We start from the raw sequence: 20,465 nt of genomic DNA, 5'->3' as shown, positions 1-20,465 counted from the left end.
CTTGTAAGTGATTTTCCGGGTTATTTTCCAACAGTTTCTCTCAGAGTTTTTGCGAGGTTCTTGCAGAAATTCTTGCAGAAGTACTTCCAGGGATTTCTTCTAGAGAGTTTCCAATGTTTTTCTTGAATATTCTCACGAGATTTCACCAGAAGTACCTCACAGGATTCCTTAAGAGGTTTTTAGGGCTCCTCCTTAAATTTTCTGCAGGGATTACTTCCAGATTTTTATCGAAATGTCCCAGATTTTCTCTGGATTTCTTCCGAACTACCTCTCGAGTATTTCCAATACATCTTCGAGGGGTTTCTTGCAATATTAACCTGGTAAAATCTTCGTTCCGATATTCTCCGGAATTTCTTAAATGAAAATTTGTAAGCTATCACAGGAGACATTTAGAGAAAAACTTCTGAAAATCCCTGAAAAAACTCCTGGAAAAAGATTCTTCCAGAACATAAGGGAATGATTCCGATAAAATCGGCAAACAAAAATTTCATCTAGATCACTGCAAGGAATGCGGTGAACAACTTCGAGGAAAAGCCTGAAAAAAGCACTGAAACAAATCACGGGAAGAACTCTATGAGAAATAGCTTCTGCAGAAATCCAAAAAGGCACTAAAAACTTAGGAGAAAGCCCAGGATAAATGAGATGACCAAAAATGAGTCTACGTAGTTTACGGACAGCGCCTAGTAAACTCTGTGGATTCTACTTCTGAGCCGATCAACAAGTAGTAAAGTTCACTACTTTGTATTCATGTTTTATTCTTTATTGGTATAAAATTTCCCTGAGTAGGGTATCGCGCCACTTGGCCGGTGGCTTCTATATTCGTCTGTTTTCCTCTATAACTCAGTCAATTTTGAACCAATTAACTTGAAATGTTGTTCACGGGTAGATACTATACCTATCTCACCGCATTCCAAAAATTGTGTCAATTGGTTCAAATTTGACTGAGTTATAGCGGAAAACACACGAAAATAGAAGCCACCGCCCAAGTGGCGCGATTCCCTATTTAAAATATTCCCTGAGGATTCTCGGTTTTACAGGTTTTTCCAGGTAGTAGTTGACTATTTTCGACTGTCAAGTTTTTACTCTAGGCAATTTTATTTGGCTTTCCAGTGTTGACAAAAATAAAAATAAAAAATACTGCTATTTTATCTTGTCTGACGTTTCGGTCCGATTGGGACCTTCTTCTGGGACTCTAAAAGATTATTTATTAAATCATTTAGACAAAATTACAAAATTACAAACTTTTCAATTTTTACCGAATTTCACAGATTAAGTTAAGAATTAAGTTTTTCGAATTTGCGTTTTCAAAAACAGAAAATCTGAACCGACATTTACATGTTCCACAGAACCACACTGGACGAAAAATCTGTGAAATTCGGTAAAAATTGAAAAGTTTGTAATTTTGTCTAACTGATTTAATTAATAATCTTTTAGAGTCCCAGAAGAAGGTCCCAAACGGACCGAAACGTCGGACAAGATAAAATTTGTCAAGACTGCAAAGCCATCCTCCTAGTGTTTCCAGGTAGTAGACATCCTGTTTTCCAGGGGTTCCTTCCAGTAAGGTTTCCGAGATTGCTCCTGAATTTTCCCTATATTTCGTGTCGAGATTCTCCCAGAGTAAATTCTTCTGGATCCCTCTCTAGATTTCTCTGACAGGTCTTCCCGGAGTATCTCGCAAAAGTATTCCGAGAAAAAAAAAACATGGAAAAAATCCTGGACCTCCGGGAACAACTATTAGACAAATCTCAAAAAGAAAATCCAAAATTTAAGGACAACTTTGAGTAGATATTGCAGGAAGAATTTTGGGAGTGATCCCAAGAAAATCTGTAAAAAATCTGATCACTGCTAGAACTCCTGGAAACAACTTAGAATAAAAGCAAAACCCTCGAAAAGAGATTTAAAAAAAATAATCTTGAGAGTAAGTCCAAATCAAGGTCCAAATATATCCTGAAAAACTGAGAGACATCTCGAGAACATGTTTGTCAGGAATCTCCTAGTTCTTCCGGAAGAAACTCCAAGAGAAATCTCGGGTGAAACTTCAAGGGAAATACCATGAAAACATTTGAGAAATATCCTGTGAGAAACTATGGAGGAACTTCGAAGAAGAACACGTGAAGATCTCTGGGAACAATACAAGAAAAGTTTCTGGAACAAAATCTGAAAGGAACTTCTGCAGGAGAATTCGTGAAAACTCATAAAAACTCTTTGGAGAAACTGTAGTAGAAATTCCTGGAAAACTCTGGGAGAAATCCAGGAAAGAATTGTTTCGGTGGAAATTCATTCCGAAAGGATCATGAAAAATAATTCAAGAAGAATCCCGTGAGAAACTCTAATAGATAATCCACGACAACATCTGAGAACTATCCTGAAGATAAACTCTTCAAAAGATCCCGGAATGGAATCTGGGAAAAATCCTAAGAAAATTTCTTTGGGTTAAAACGTAAAACTGAAGGACTCTGACAGCAATTCCAAGGGAAATTCTGGAAATGAAAGTTCGGCAGGATCCCCATGAAAAACTCCAGAAAATGGGGGAATCCTGGCAGATTCATATAGGAAAAATTCCGGTAGGAATCCAGAAAAACTTCCGGGAGGAATTCAAGAAGAAATACTAAGAAAAACGCCGTGAATAGTACGGATAGAATCTTGTGAGAAAACCTGGAAGGTATCTAAACACGTTCTAGAAAAAAAAATCCTTATGAAATTTCTGGAGTAATTACTGTGGAGGAATTTCTGGACAGATTTTACCTTTCAGATTTATCCACGTCCACATGGATTGCTGGGTCATTAGGCTGTAGAACGTTAGGCTGAAGTTGGTTAGACCGAATGAATTTAAAACCAAGGATGGGTAAAGCGAATCATTGGACTAAGTTATTTGCATATACGTGCAAAGAACAGTGTATTTTAAAGAAGAAAGAATATGTTAATAGGAGAATCAGAAGTCAAGAAACATGAGTGTATGTACTCTAGATCTAGATGCAGGGTATGCCACAGGGAGTCAACAAGCCTTCTAAGACATCGAAAAACATATTACACTAGCTGTACCCGGCAAACTTTGTCTTGCCTACTGCGTTTTTTGACGTTTCAAGTTTCTATCCAAGACCAAGTGCCCGGTCACTAAATGTATTAAAGGTCGATTTTCAAAAACTCCATTTTTCCATGTTTTTTGCCTCATAAACCTTCCTTGGGTGAAAACTAACAGAACAAAACAAACACGACCTAAATCCATCGTTCCATTCGCGAGTTATGCGCGGTCCCACGTATGCCGCTACATTTATATATATATAAGAAGATTATTTATGGTGAAAATTAGGACTTCGGCGTACTGCCCAATTTGACCTAACATCCTTCGGCCTAACGATCTGATACCAGAATATGACACGATATGAAGTGCTAGATTTGCAGTAAGAAACTGAGTTGTTTGTATGGTGAGATGGCATTGTAATGAAATGGTGCAAATAACAAGGATTATATTGTCCTATAATTCCTTGTCTAATTTGACAATATAGTTACCAAAAGTTTCACTCAAACAGCATAGCATAAGGAATCATAATACCCACGCTTTTTTGCACCGTTTCATTGCAGAAACGAAGAATTAACTATCTCACCATGCACAAATTCAGCACATAGCTACAAATCTAGGACTTCATCGAACGTGCCCCATTTACAGCATCTTAATATGGGCATCGTCGGCTTGCTGGAAATATCTGTTTGATCTAAAAGCCCTCCTCTTGTTCCTCTTAAGCGGATATCCAGATTACTTCTAGATTTAACCTGCATTTCGAATAAATGTCCACTACAAGAAGTTCCTGGACTGACCGAGAATCGAACCTGGTTACAGCACGGTCATGCTGAATCTGAATACCCACGCCTTTGCATCTGTAGTTTCAAGGCCCTTGAATTTAAGAACTTATTTCCAACTTTACTAGCCTGAAATTTCCACCGCTTTCAACCATTATCATGGCGAAAAGTAAAAAATAAAACAGCAGCAAAACCGGTAAGCCGAAAACAATGATAAATATTTTAAAATATTGGATGACGAACGGCGACGACCCATGCGGCCCTCCGTCAGGACACGTCCCGCACCGCTATTCCTACTCCCAACAGCCTATCCAATCGAATGTGCTCAGCTTTTTTTTTTTGGTTGTGTCCTCGATTGCTGTGCAATTTCTTTGAATTTCGCAAAATCGACATGGCCAACCGACCGACCGATCCGATCCGTCATCGACCTGGCTCAGCACGACCACGACCAGACCAACCAGCCGGCCGACCGGCCGTCGTTGTTTCGTTCCGTTGTTGTGTCGCCGCGACTTGCGACTTCCCGGACCCGCGTGTCGTCGGTCGTGGCGGTGGCGGTCGATGTGTTTCCCGGTAGATATTTATGCTTCGATGACTATATGCCTAAATCGTATTTCGTCACTCAACCCACCGCTGTCTACGCCGGCTCAGCTCTCCGAAGCTCCGGAATAATGGAAAGGATATACCTGTGCTGGCGACGGCGGCCTGGGCGCCTCTGTCCTGTGTGCTCGAGTTCGATTTCAGCAGTTTCCTCGTTCGCGTTTTGTTTTCTGCACCGGACTACTGCTGACTGCGAGCGAGCTTAGAACAAAAACATCCTTCGAGTTGCAGGAGGGATAAAAAAAAACTCCCGGGAAGCGGACAGAACTGTCGCTACAAATGAAACCGATTGCGTCGGTGGGATGGTCGAAATGGTCGTTGCTGGGGTTGTTAGCGGTGGAAAAAAAAAATGGCGAAAGGCTTGCACCATGTACCTACGTAGTACGTGCAAACGGGGAATGATTTTTCCTGTTTACCGATTTGATGAAGAGACGTTTTTTTTTCGCAGCTCAGTATCCAGGCGGGCTTTGCTTTCGCTATATTTGCGTAGCAGCAAGGATTCGATTAGGAAACGTGACTAGTGCAAACAAAAGATTGAGACGTTTAATTAGCTGGCGGCTGTGTGGAGCTCGGTAGCAGGCCATTGTCCGAAACAAGTGACAATTTTCCGATTAGCTGTGGACGTTTTTTATTTCATCCATTGCTGTGATGGGTGTGTTTGAACAACATTCATATGTTTGTCCAGTTCTATTAGTAATCCAATGGAATTGATTCAAATAGACATACAATAGTGAACAGTAGTTTTTCACTTCTTTGATGAACATCAATTTTTACAACTAGATCTTAATGCCTGCACAAGTGCTGCTAATAGTACACATCAACAGATATTCTATCTTCCAATGTTCATTGTTCAAGATTCCATTGATCCATCTTCAGCCTCAGCCTCCCACCATCCGCACCTTAACCTTCCAAGCCTCCAAGCGCGGAGGTGCCAAATTTGGACCTCTCAGCTGTTTGTAAAAATATCTCCACACTCACTGTTTTCCCCCGTAGTGTAGTAGATATGAAAAAGCATAAAAATTGACTCCAATACGAGAGTAATGTGGGCCACGCGGCGGCGGCACTTTCGGAGGCGTCGTCGTGTGTTCCTCAGTGTTTATGTTGTTTTTCTTTCGCTACGACGCGCGGTTCTTTCTTGGGATTCCTCCCAATGCTCGTTGCTCTTCATTGATTGTGCGTAGCCGACGTGGCCCCCACCCCCTCACACCACCACCCCCGCGCACCCATTAGAGTTGGTGTATCGTGTTTATTCGGGGTTTTTATGTTTTTCTTCTCCGACCCGCGACGTCTTCGCGCCGGCTGACTGGATGGTGGTGGTGGGGGAAGGTCGGCGGCGTCTGAGGCCCACGTTTCTCTGGCTGTGCCAGTGCCATGCTCAACTCAAACTCATCCGGAAAGCTCCTTCGGAAAAGAATGTTTGTATCCAATTTTCCGCGCCGCTCAGACAGCCAGTCAGTCAGTCAGTTAGCCGGGCCGGGCCGGGTCTCTTTATTATACGAAGCACCGCCGCCTTGAGAAGGTCCGGGAAGTCGAGGAATCTCGAGCCATGCGAGTTTATGTGTTGTGTGTGTGGTATAATGAAGGCCTGGTGGTCGTCGGTCGATGCGGAGATTTTTATCACGCGTCGATTTACATCATCGGGCTTGGATGGGTCCAAGGTTCCGGAAAATTTCCCTTTGGGGCACCCACACCCGAAGGCCTCGGCGCCCAGAGGGATGCGAAGATTGTCTCGGGTGCGTGTTTGTATCTTTCCTAAACCGAACCAGATAGATGTCTTTAAATTTTATTTTTGAATTCTTAAGGGACATAATGGAAGGGGCGATTTACGCCATTGATTTGCATACGTTTCGGGGTGCGACGCGTCGGTTCTGTGTTTGGTCGGGTGCGTGTGCGTGTGTGTGTATTACGAGGCCGGATTTGGCTTACTGCTTCCGGGTAGAAAAATAAAGCACGAGACGGCAATCAATTTCGGAGAAGCGCTCGACGAGACTTCTTCGAATTAAAGGCGACGCTTTAAGTGTATGTTTCAAGGAATTCAATCGAGATGTTTGGGTTTTGACGGAGACGAGGGCAACTTACCGAAGATTGAAGAAATTGAAAGTATGTTGGATGGGAAAAGGTGCTTACCTGAAAGGAGAAAAACAAGGACAAATTAGCATGTTTTGAATCATTTTGGATGTACTATCAAAAGGTTCGTTAATGATCGTAGAAACAACGTTTTGAAATAGGGCTCAGTATGGAACAAGAGACCAAATGTTTGGGCTTTTCAGCTTCTTTCTTTTCAGACTTACCGTCGTTGGGGGTGAGAATGGGTCAAAAAATGATACTCAAAGAATGTTTGTTAAATAACAAATACAATTGAAGTCGGAATAACTTTTTATTAGGTATGTATACTCTTCTATGTGGTAATGACAGTTTAGCAAGAAATTATCACATTATATGAATTGCTTTCTAAACTACAAATGATTGAAAGTTGACCCAATCTCACCCCTTAGAGGGGGTGACAATGGGTCAAAGTATTCGAAATCGCCTATCTAAGAATATAAGTTAATTTCATTGATCATATCTAGCAAACATTCTTAAAATACAATGTAACCATGACGAGTAAAAACTTAAGTAATTTTAAAAGATGATTAATCCACCTAAAAGGGCCAATACAACCGAAAAAATGGTTGAAATTTGATAAAATAACGTTTGTATGTTGTACCGCCATTTTTGGCAACTATCCTTATCTAATGTTTCAACCGAGGGGAGGATTACAATGAGGGAGGGGCGCATTGAAAGATTGATTGAAAAAAACATGATATTTTTAGTGTACTGCATAAGAAATGTTTAACCAAACCCTCCGCCACAGACAAACAGACGTATCACTTGAAACAAATTGCGATAAAAAACATCGTCACGAAAACATAATCGCCCAATGCTATCCAGGCTGTGTTACGCAAACTACTCAGTAGGTGGCAGTAGTGAGCAAACGTCAAACAGAAGCAAAAACGATGCGAGCGCCGTGACCGAGCGATTTGCGAACTACAAAATATTTGAACTAACCGTTACAAAGGGTAACGATGAGAAGTGGGTAGAGTGAGACGTCTGTTTGTCTGTGCCTCCGCTATAAACTCTTATGATCATTGGCTTCTATACTGCCACAGCAAATCACTCCATCTCAAGATAGAGGGTCGTTTAAATATTATGTTACACAATATTTCAGATTATTAGACCCTCTCCCGCAATAACATTTGAACGGATTTTTTAATAAATTTTGTATGATTTCTTGTAGACTTATTCTTCTGTCCAAACGCATGGGTTTATTGTTATAAATGATTTTAGGCACTAAACGTATGAGCACTCCCGCTTGCCACTTCTTCGACATATTTTCGAAGAAAAGCGTGCTTTTATGCAGATACGGTAAACATGGCACCACTCTAACGTCAAATGGGGACTGGATAACAAGTTGAATTTTTAGTTAAGGTTATGTGTACTCGATAACTTGCTTGACCCAATCTCACCCCCATTCTTAATATTTAGATATTGGGTCGAAAATATTGAATTTTTAAATAAAAAGAGCAATGACAGCCCGCGTTTTCCATTGCATCAACCAGCTTATACCTACAGCTAACCACTTATAAGAAAATTTATGGTTAGGTACTTGTGTGAAACATTACGATGGAGAATTTTTCTCAGGGTGATTCAGTAGTAGTTTCATCATATATATTTAGCCACAAATTTAACAAAAAAGCATTATTGCTAAATATCTTATTCTGCATCATGACGTGTAAAAACATCTCCTCTTTGAAATAATATAATGTTTTCAACGTAAATTAGCGATAGTTGATGAGCTATTTCAAATTTTATGTTTCTCCGTTTTGACCCAATCTCACCCCCCAGACCCATTGTCACACCCATCGACGGTATATCAAACTGCTGACTTATATCGAACTGCTGGGCTCCACTGGGCTTGATCTTGGGCCAATCGCTTACAGGTCCCCTCCTGGAGCACTCAGATCCTCTTCACCCGCAAATGGCTATCTTGAGCGTGCCCTCTTCCAGGTGCTCTACTAAAAATGGAATTTGTCTGTTGTATTCCTAGAATCTTCTTGATACTTGATGGGACTCGTAGCAGTGAGTCTACGCCGAATGAAGCATTCGCCTCCACTGGTCACGGTCCTTGGCCAATCGCTTCCAGTCCTCTCCAACTCCAAATAGATAACGTGTGCACGGCCTACCAAGAAGCCGACGGGCGGTTCCTTTCTGATTCTCTGTTGAGTATGATTTTAGCTTGTCGTTCCTACGCATACGAGCTACGTGTCCTGCCCACTACAGCCTGTCGTGTTTTATACGCTTCACTTTATCCATCGCTTTAAATACTTGATACAATTCGATGTCCTTGCGACGCCGCCAGATACCGTCCTCCAGTTTATTTGCAGCACTTTAGGTCCGAAGACTCCAAAGGCTCTTCGATCAGCTTCTTCTAACGTCCACGATTCATGACCATATAATGGGATCGGAAGAATCAGGGTCTTGTACAACGCGAATTTTATCTTCATTTGCAAACTACAGAACTTCAACTGGTTTCGCAGACCGAGAAAGGCTCGATTCGCAGCCCGAATCCCTTTTCAAAGTTTTTTACAATGCGAATTTTGTCCTCATCTGCTAACTACGGGACTTCAGCATTTTACGGAGAACGTAGAAAATCTAATTCGCATTCTAACAGCGATCATATACGTCGCCATGCTGCTGTTGATTGTGGAACCAATCATGGCTGTCTCTCTTTTAATAGGCACAAATGCCTCTTTAAATATTAAAAGACTGGCTCCTCAGAGACACGTTATCCACCATTTGGGATATTTGTGCCAAACTACCAAATGCCTCTTTACAGCTTGATGATCAATTCCGCTGATATGTATAATTTAGAAGCATTAGTGACACTGTGTCGAAGGTACCGCTCCTTGTACGCCAGCTCTCCTAATGGCTGCTGCAAGAGCAATATAGAGAAACAAATTCAACAGAACATTATCGAGTTTAGTGGCATTGGTTTACGATTTCATACATTTTTTTCGAGAAGTTACTCAAATCAGACCGACAAATGAGATATATAGCATAAACGGGCTTTAGTGGCTTCGTGGTCGTGCGGCTAGTGTCACCAAGCACTTAGTCGCATCGGCTGTGCCACTGGGCGTTGCATGCTAGTCCGTTGTCTAGTGTCGTGCTTCCTTCAAAGAGCGAATAGCTCACTGGAAGCATTGAACGTGTCCGTGTCTTTTAAAGAGCAACTGACGAAAGTGCAGGGGCTGGGATCGAAACCATGACCATCTGCTTATGAAGCAAGCGTTGCCATCAGGCGCGTCTCGTAACCTCACTTTTTACCTGTTCAACGACCCTAAAAGTTGCATTTGCGGAGAATTCAGAATCCGAATCAAATTGAAAATGGGCGGAAACGGTGAATCACGTCATTTTCTACAAATTATACGCCAAGTTATTGTGAAAAATCAAGAATTTGCATTCGTTGAACATGTAGAGTTGAGGTTAGGGAATCGCCACTGGTTGCCATCTACGTTGATCCCCGTATCCGCTCATCCAGCTTCTGACGACACGATTTACAACCATGATTGAATCTTATTGACAACGAGACAATGATCAGAGTCGATGTTCGATCCTGTGGAGGTCCTTAAATCAATGTACTCAGGAAATAAATCAGTGATATCATTAAGAAATTTGTCAAGTCCACCAGGTTTTCACCAGCTAATCTTCCTGCAATGTTTTTGTGGAAATCTGTTATCTGCCAGGAATCGAAACTGGAATCTGAACCTGAGCCTGAAGTCGCGAACTGGGCTTCTTGTTGGCTGGCATGCGAGTTCAGCATCGCTTTCCGGAAATCCTAGGCTACACCCATTAATTTCACCTTCTTTAATTTCTCGAACACACGGATGTAATGAATATCAGAACCCGCTATCGACAGCTTCATTGCTGCTGATTTTCTGTTGCCATATGTAAAGACCCGTTGCTCCATATTTTCCAGCAATGAGTTGTTCATCTCCACATGAAATGTGATTTTAACAAACATTGCTGTTTCAGATCAGACGGTGGCGGATTACTCAGAGGAAATCCATACTGGACGGTGCTGATTACATCCACAGTAATTTGGTTGTCAATTTCACGCCGTCATAATTCTCCCAAAACTGCTATAAATGTTTCCACTGAAACGTTATGTATTGTATTTACATGATTTACATGAATCTGACAAAAAAAGTATGCAGCTAAACCGGCAATTACAAGCACTCTTTTTTAAATTTGATCTTCAAAAACCCTAAACCCAAATGTTGAAATCCAAAATGTTCATATAACCCAAAAATGTTCAAAAATCCTAGGCTACTTATTGCCCGCACAGATTGAAACCATGTCGTTGTTAACCGTTATGTGTCCGACAAACTTTTTGCTTTTTTCTACACCATGCTTTTTAAATGGTCGCTGAGTACCCGGGTACCCTGTCGACCACATAAGGGTTAATAGGTGCAGCTTTAAGGACAGACTTGTTAGAATCCCAAAACGGCCGCTACAATGGCCGACTTTGGCACCTACTCACGATTTCGAGCGCACAAATCTTAATCAAATCTACTTATTTTAAACTAATTACAAGTGAGCAAGAACAGAATAATAAAATGAACAGTTGTTTGAAGCTTGCTTCTTGAGATTTGTGCTTCTGAAGTTCTGATGCACTGTTGAAGCGGGATTTTAAGACGTTTGTCCTTAACATTGATTTGCTGTCAGTGAGCAATAGAAAGCCGCTGTTGGAGACAATGTTGTACAATATTGTTCGTGCAGTTGAAAATAGGAATTTTTGGACACGCTAAAATCGATGTTTCTCCTAAACCGTGTGTCGGACGTACGTCGGACACAGTGCGCTGGATAGAGGGCCAGGTCCGCTGTCCAGCGTACAACGTCCGACGTTAGGTTTGACGTATGGATTTTGAGAAAATTCGATTGTCGGGTGTGGGGAAACTTCGGGTTTCAACCGCGACGACAATATCCTCTCCTATTGTGAGGATCTTCTCTTGTCATAAAAAAGACAAGGAAAGGAAGCCCTTTTATTGAGCACTTTGGAAATGATCAAACACTTATTTAAAAAGGTAGACTAGTTTCAAAGAAAACCAAGAATTTTTAAGTCTACAAATATGTCAGGAACTCAACGCACTGAATGCTGAAAAACTTGAAACCATTCCGGCACTGCAAATTGTAATTAACGTTAAACACGACCTATCGAATCCATTCCCCAATTAAAAATAAGATCAAGCATAGAAAAAAATCTCCTTTCGCGTGAATCCATGGTTCCCTCCCGGAGAGGCATACCCTGGCACGCTTGATCTGGGTCCACTTGTATTTATTTTTCCGCAAAAGCCTCCACCGAAAACCGAACGTCAAGGATCCTGAAAAATAATGAAAGGACAGCGAAAAAACAAAAACCTCCCTCTTATTCCAGTCCAAGTGCGACGGCAAAGTTCGTCCGTCCGTCGTATCACTGTCAATTGTAAAGTCAAACATCGATTGCCACCGCTTCGCTACCATACTACCTCGTCCTGATAGTCCCCGATTGCCGCGCCGTTCCCGGATGGACGAACGGAACCGTAGAAGAAAACTGGCCGGATGCTCAATTGCCTGCCAGCCACCGAAGAGGGATTCCCTTTCGCTGGCTGTGAAATACGGAAAACGCAACCAGATGACGACGACGACGACGATCCTGATGATGATGGAGGACGCAACCCGGAATGAATGGAATCGATTTTTCCCGGACTTGAAGCGTTCCCTTGTCGCGCGCACATGCTTGCCCTATTTCCTGTCTGGTGAATCGTTATTCTTTTTTTTTTGTTCTGTGTGTTCCATTGCGTTGTTGGTAGGTGGTGTGGTGGGTGGGGATATGGTGTATTCCCTATTCGTTACGGAAAAACTCATCCATTTCGGGGTCTGCCTGGTGCTGGTTGCCACAGCCGCCACTACTGGATGCTACTGCTGCTGGCTGGGGAGCCATGAGATGGGAATTCGGAACGGAGAGGCCTACGCCAGCGCCAGCCAGGGCAAATCTCCATTGGACCGAGAATCTTGCCAAACATTGACGCAAAATTGAACGAGTAGCTTTTTTTCCTGCCATTGGCAATGCTACTGCTGCTACTGCTACTGCTTTTGGGGATTGCACGTTGGACTCTTATCATACGCATATTTTTTTTCCTGCGCTGCGAGCATTCAGTTCAGATGAGTTGTTCGAAACAGAATGGGAAAAATTAAAACCCAGCACAATGAAGATCTATACTTCGTTGGGTTTCTTTCGTTGGCTGGTTCGTATACTGTACAGTAGGGGGGCTGGGACTGGGAACAGCACGGGAACCGACGCCGTACACATCAACGAACGAGTGGAGCGTTATCATGATTTCAATTTTTCTAAACACACCCCTCTCTAAATACTGGAGACGTGGAAAAGGATGGAAATTCGCTACAGACTGGTTCATAAACTGGGAATATTACAAACAAATGCGTTCTGATGATAATGCGAATTCAAATTATATCAGTCCTGTTCAACGACGTAGGTTGAACTTGCTTGAACTTGCTCCATCCCGCTCTTTCCCGTTTGTTGACAAATGGGTAAGAGTAGGATGCAGCAACTTTGAGCAAGTTCAACCTACGTCGTTGAACAGGACTATCTACTTAAAAACACACTTGAACCCTTTTAGGACGGATGATTCATATGTACCTAGCCTAGCTACTGTAGAACAGCGTGCTACGTCACAAAAGTCATCCTGCAATGGTAAAGACGATATCTGTTCAAGTTTTGCATCATTCGATTAGGAACAAGCTTCCCATCCTGGAAACGACACATCGGCGTGAGTTGCCAGGTACCTGTATCACGCACGTTTCATGCTACAAGGCAATCATCATTTCTGGCGGGATATGAACGAACGGGAAAAAAATATTCCTTTTCAGTAGCAAACGAGCAAAATGTGTGCGAAAAAAAATGAACGATCGCTTGCGATGGAAAACAAACGCTGACTACAACCAGAACAAAAAAAAATCTATGGAGAAGACCAAAAGGATTAATTCCAATTGTGTGAATTCAACTTAACTCAGAAGGCTCAAATTTTAAAAGAAATTGCAGAAAGAAGGTGACCAGTTTGCGAATTTTATACATGTACATTCTTTGTCAGCCTCATTCACTAATTGCGGTGCTGTGCAATTTCAGGATGGTCAATGCCTAACAACACTCGTTGTGATAAAATGCCGATTATCAAAGCAGAGACGAAACACACCAAAGCAACTCAAACTGATCATCATTCCAGATCATTCTCGTGTTTTTGAAACACACGAAAAAGCTTGAAGTTTTGACTGCATGATTTTTGGTTCTACGTCTTACATTCACTGACATAGGTAGCTCTAACTCATTCTCCTCAATTTACACATAAAAAAGAAGAAAAGAGCCCAACCTCCATTCCTTTTCTTTCTCATGTTTGTATAGGAGAACGAGTAAGAAAAAAGAAGGTCTACGCCAGTGCTTACATTCATATTTATTTGGCCTGCTATATTCGTGTTTGTAGTGCTATGCACTAATGCCTTAACTGATGCTAAACAAAGACCTTTCATTTGAAAACTTTTAAACGGTCATTAAGCATGTCTCGGTCATTTGAGTGTCTCGATTGCGGCGTCCGAGCGACGGTGATGTCAATCTGGATTAGATCATTGAAAAATGTCAACGGTTAACAAACCTGAAGAATGCTACGTTCATGAAAGAGGATCCGGTGTTCTGAGCAGTTCAAAGGAAACCAACTATACCGGAAGCCGTTGAACCAATCTTTCAATGAGCAACATTCACGTCAGCAGGTGCAATCATGGCAACACCTAGAATGAATTACGCGCGGGACTGCACCTTCTTCAACCATTAGTATCGGTCCTTTCCATAGCTAGCCAAGGGTAGGAGATCCCACAATAAGCATTTATCCACTTAAACGCCCAATCCGTCAAACAGCATTCAAGAATCTTCGTTCCGATAGGGTGATATTCAACGATATTCCGGTGCGACTTCGGTTGGACACGGCATGCGACATCACCGTCGTATCAGCAAGCCACTATCAAATCCTACGTTTCAAAGCGCCAAGCAAGACTGTGTACGGAGAGAACCTCCACTTGAGATGTTCTGCGAATTATCCTTTCAACGAATCTGGGGGTACTGGTCAAAAAGCCAGTCATATCAACCCGTTGAACTCTTTGGGGATCGATTTTATCTACAAAATGGAGCTCTGGTTGTTACCGATTGACAAGTTTTGTAAACTCGTCGATGGCCTAAAGAGGTGCGTACGGTACTACAGAAGGTCTATCCAGGACTAATCAGCACTATCGTCGAACTCTGCACACAAACCAAATTGAGTTATACACTGAAGGCGTTAGTCATTGTCGACGTGAAGCTTCATCGGTTGGAAAGCCTGAACATAATAACTCCTGGAAACTTTTTGGAGCAAATATTACCGATCGTTGTTATTAGAAAGTCAAACGGGAGCCTCCAGAGGTAACCGCACGAAGATGACGTTACGCCAAGAAGAAGAAGAGCGGGATCTTCCACATATGTGACGATTACTCAAAGAGGTTTAATAACCGCATACTATTTCGCCACCAGTACCCTCTGCCTTTGCCGTAAGACATTTTTTTCTTACATACATTTTTTCGAAGTTGACTGGCTGTACCGTTTTCAGTAATATGGATCCAGATATTCAGCATGCATCGTGAACATCTGATAATCCACCGAATTTCTTACCGAGTTTCAGAAGCACATTTCCGGCTGACTACACACGAATCATTATCCACTCTTTTGGGTCCAAGAATGATATCCTTCTTGCTCGAAGTAAGTTACAGTGACTTCAGTGTAACCAAAACCTGTTGGAAGACCTGGCGAAAATTTCAATGTATGAGGCCATAGATCCTTTGCCACTAGTACAGTGATCATACTCCTACTGCCATTGAGTTACAGAGTGGTGCATTTTGAGCACCCTCTTGATCCGATCCAGTTCTTCGGATTACCGAATAAACGCTCGAATGTCATACACAGGACTTACTGCGCAACTACAATCGCCAAGAAGCACTGGTACATCGTTAAAAGAAGTATCCTATTCAGCAACAGGTCGATTATTCCGGCACCCTTCAGGAAGCAGCATTGTAGTGTCACAAAGGTCATCCAGGAGTTCAACGAATGAAGACGGTGGCACACAGCTTTGTCTACTGGTTTGGGTTTGACGAGGACATCATCAACTCCGTTCAAGTTTGTCACGGTTATTGTGGGTTTTCAGCAAGATCTCCGTCGAAAGCTACACCGAAGCGATGACCCAAACCACCACCGGTCGTTGGAATGGAAGAGCCTTCTGAAGATACACGTTGATTACGCTGTTCCACAGAAAGGCGAGTTCTAGGTGGTCGTCGTCGATACATGCCACAAGCAGCCACAGATGTTTCCGATTAAATCCATCACTTCAAAGTCTCTTTCAATCTTTGTTTGTCAATATTTCTAACCGTTTCAACTTTTCCGAGATACTTTATGTCTCTCGATCATAATGACTACAATGAGCATGATTGGCCGCCCTTAGATGCTATTCCAGATAAGCTATACTCACACAAGGAATCAATCCGATTGCTGGTTGAGACATCTTCAGTGTGTTGATGATCCTTTATTTTAGACGAGAATGACGCCTGCTACGTCACGTTGTTGTGGAGAAGGAAAATAAAGTTATTAGTCCTGTTCAATGAAGTAGGTTGAACATTGATGAAGTTGCTGCATCCTGCTCTTACCTATTCGTCAACAAATGGGTAAGAGCAGGATGCAGCAACTTCAACAATGTACAACCTACTTCATTGAACAGGACTATTGCAGTCGCTTGTCCATGGCAGACCGTATCTGCCAGTGGATCTGCTCAAGTTCATGCAGGAATATGGGGATGTTTTTGAGAAATGGCTGTGTGGCAGAGGGTTCACGTTGGTGCGTGGATGCCAAGCGTATGCTGATAGAATGTGCATTGATTAGGAAAATGGGAATTTGCTAGGAAAGGAATCCGATTTTTTAACTCGTTTCTGGTTCTAGCAATGTCTATGAACAACATACAGCAATGGCTATTGAATATACATTTATACATATGCGTAGAGAAGGAAGAAAAGTAGATGGAAAGATACAAAGTAGGAGAGAAGGGATGAGCCAGGGCTTGAACACAACACATTCTGCATACGAATCAGAAACGGTAGCCACTAGACCACTAAGCCCGTCGCTCGTGTCTCTCAATGTAAGATGAAATAAAATAATCCTAATGAATTATTGTCTGGACCTACTGCACGTTTACAAAGTAAGCCAAAGTGCTCATTTTTTTTCTAGTAATTCTTGTATTCTTTTCTCAATTTGACTTCCTCATTCAAGGTGATTCAAAATTGGTAGATTTCTGGACGGAATCGTCCCCCGTAACCTAAATAAGAATCAAGATATTCTTCAAATTACTTTCGAGATATTTTTTGCTTCCTTGCTCCTCGTCGTCATCGCAGAAAACGTATTGGGTATATAAAGATCGAACTACAACACCATTAATCGAGCTGCAGCACGTGATTGTGTTGTGAGGAAGTACATAGAGGAGAGCTTATAAATTTTCCCACCGACAACAAACGGCGTTGAGCGCAGCATTACCCCGAACAGAAGAAAACATTCTGCCCGACGATTTGGTGCGGTGTCCTTCCTTTGTTGGTGTGGTTTATTCACTCGGGCCAAAACTCCGAGCCAAAGCAAGATTGGAAAACAATTTTCTGCTACAATGATTTAGGCGAGAGAAGCGAAATTTATTGACGCAGTATCGGACTTTTGTATGGCCCCACAGGAAGGGAGGATGAACCGTTGCACACCGGAAAGAAAAACGCCTACCTACCGGTTTCGATTGTTTCGCCGAGGACGAACAATCGGACCATTCTTCGGTATCTTTCGGTTGGGAAATGCTAGAAATTTCGACAATTTCAGCAATTTCTTTCCGATAAATCTCGTGGATAACTGGTCGTCGCTTGTAAGAATGGAAAACTCGGTTTATCCACTACCTAACTGGTCTCGATATTGCGTGGGGTTATTTCGAGGGGAATGGTGAGCAGAATAAAGTCTTTTCCAAAACTGGAGCAAAGCGGAAAAGTGTTCGGCGAAAAACTTTCTAATCATTCCGACTGAAGCGAAGAAATCATTTCATCCCGGTAAAAGCTGACGTGGGGGGCTTCAAAGCACTCATTTAGCAAAACTGCCATCATCCTTGGTTATGAAGAAGACGGAGAAGAAAAGATTACGCTTGCCACACCAGCGTTGCAGCTTTTTCCTAGGGTTTAATTTTCTAAATTGAATTCAAGTTTTAATCCAACCATTCCTCCGCGCGTTGCCGCAGCCTGGGCCTGGTCTGGCCTATGAAGCGCACTCACCTACTAACCCACCGCCCATCCCTGTCTGATATCTCGAGGTCTTCCTACGCCATCCCACCACTATGCCCGTTGCTAATATCTTCTGCGAGCAGCGATGAGGCGTACCGTTTTTGAAATTTTCCATCTTCATCACAGGCATTTCAAAAATCTATTCAAAAATTAAGCTAGAAATTTTTCACCGGAAAACTTGTCCATCCTATCGCACCACGTTAACAGTGGTTCTTTTGCTAACGCGTTCTTGGGAATCTTACGTCGGAGTTGTTTGATATTAGTTTATTGTTGGACTTGCCTTGAATATACATAGAAGAAGACACTATCACCGAATCGTCATGTTAGAAAATTATACCAACATAGGGGAGCTTATACTTTGTTCTATTTGTAATGAGGTGTTTTCTAAAACCTGTTGAACCTAAAGTTTCCAATATTTTCCCAACCGAACTGAGTTAGTTATACGACCATGTTCAAGGAACCTCTTGACGATTTGTTATGATTATCGATATAGATTGTTGATTTGAAACTACTGTAGACAAAACTGAAGCACACAAAAAAAGGAATTTGATGTGCAGCACAAATTGAAGTAATACGGAACGAGCTCACCAATTAATCTGGAAACAGCGTCTTACCAAAAACTGATTGCCACCAAAAACGCACCTTTCGGCAGCAAACTGTTCTTCTAATCATGATGCCGTTGTTGTGCTTCGTCATGAACGCAGGCTTCTCGTCTCGGAGATCTGGAGATGCTACTACAAAGACGAACACGCGCGCGTTCGAAGAAGCGCACCCAGCAGAGTCGGAAACTTTTCACCTAAATTTTCATCCCCTCTTGGTTCCCTCCCCGTGTAACGGTTCTCTAATCTCAAAAAACATCACCCACCAGAACCAGCACTACCGCCACCTCTTCTGTGCGTGGGCGGCGGCATTGGTATCAGCGGTAGTGGCGACAACGGGGACACCATTCCAGGGCGGGTGAGAAAACTTCTAGTTCAAAATGTGTATTCATGAGACTTTTCTTCACATTCATCCACCGCCCAACAACGCAACGGATTGACGCATGGACCAAGAACCGGCGATCCGGAACAGGGAGGAGTGCAAAAAACGGTTTCACTTTTATCAGGCTCATATACCCAAAGCCTGTCTGTCTGCAACGACGACGACGACGACGACGACGACGGCACGGCATTTGTGTTCCGCTGCTCTGAATTAATGATGGCGATGCCTTTTTTCATCTCCTGCGTGTGCACTTGAGAAATAAATTAGCAAAGTTTTTGTACCCTCTGCTCGGAATTCCACCCAGGTTCCTTAGGCATCCTGTACTTAAGGCCCTCTCGGCTGTTGTCTCTATCTGTCGGCACTTGGATCATCGCTTTAGCCGCTTAGTTTTTAGATGAATGAGCTCAGATAGTGGGGTCTTGATCGACGTGGATGTACACTTTCTTCACGTGGGTTTTCAGCGGAGAAATATCTTCAATGCTGAGAAATGTGAGAAACTCATTATATTTTTCACGCATACAGATACAGTGAATACGCCTGGAAGACACAATGATGATAATAGCATGATTTTTTTTTAAAGGAGTAATGCAAAGCAAATGTTTAATTCTAAATTCAAGAATATAGATTCTCAAGATACATTCTAATATAAATTAGATTAATCTCAAACGCTCAAACAATTTCGTGCAAGAATCATTCGCATTCCAGATGGATCACTAGGTGACAATTTCACCGAAAACTTTCATTCTATTGTATCCTATTTTACCCTCTAACAACCAGTGCAAGACTGCCAGCATCCATTGCCACCGCCATCACTATCGCGCAAACTTCAGGGTGCTGATTAACCAAAAAGCCTCGGAAACTTCTGGCGAATCGCTAAGCTCCGGGCGCGGCTCCTGCTCTACAACAAACCCGGGTTCACTATTATCAGCGACAAGGACGACGGCGACGGATATCGTTTCAAAAGCAATTTTCCATTCCGATCTGCCACCACCGCACCGTCGCATCTTTGTCAGAGGCCTTTGAAATTCTCCGGCTCATTTTTCCACCGAAGCCTGCCTGGCCTGGGAGTCCTGACTACTGGGAAAGAAATCATCGCAAGTGGTAGTGGAGGGTGGCTCAGTGCGGTACGGTGCGGTGGCCGGAGAAAGTTTTCATCATCCGGTACGCATCCTCGTTCCGCACCCGCCGGCCCCCTCTCCAACAAACCGGCAATCGCACCGATTGAGACTTTTACCGAAAATTCATGAAATGCGCATTAGGATCCTCATCCCTCCACACCCGCTGCTGCTCCCAGTTTTCACCCTTCAACGCTCCTCGCTCTGACGACGACTGTGCTGTTATCAGTCACTCGACGAGGAACTGGCGCTCATCAGGGAAAAGCCGAGATGAGGCAAGTGCGTGCTGTTATACATAATTATTTTATACATGGGAAAATGTATAGAAAACAACAAACAATTCAAATCTACCGCCCGTCCTTCCCCCCATCCTCGCAGCACGCCTCGCTTATCGTGTCGAGCGTTTTCCAACAACCCTGTGTTGTACACACCAAAGAAACCCTTCCGCTGCTGCTCCGTTGCGCTCTGTGCAGGACCAATTTCCCAGTCAGCCCACTCCGCCCACCGCCACCC

At 42.8% G+C, this 20,465-nt stretch overlaps 1 protein-coding gene across 8 annotated transcripts in view; it reads right to left on the bottom strand.

Moving 5' to 3' along the window:
* The window catches only part of LOC109398630 (zinc finger protein chinmo), a 309,562-nt gene that overhangs the window by 52,910 nt on the left and 236,187 nt on the right, over positions 1-20,465 (bottom strand). The window lies entirely within an intron of this gene.

Source organism: Aedes albopictus, chromosome 2 (genome assembly GCF_035046485.1).
Source record: "Aedes albopictus strain Foshan chromosome 2, AalbF5, whole genome shotgun sequence".
Classification (NCBI taxonomy): domain Eukaryota; kingdom Metazoa; phylum Arthropoda; class Insecta; order Diptera; family Culicidae; genus Aedes; species Aedes albopictus.
This window is presented reverse-complemented; position numbering and strand designations above follow the sequence as displayed.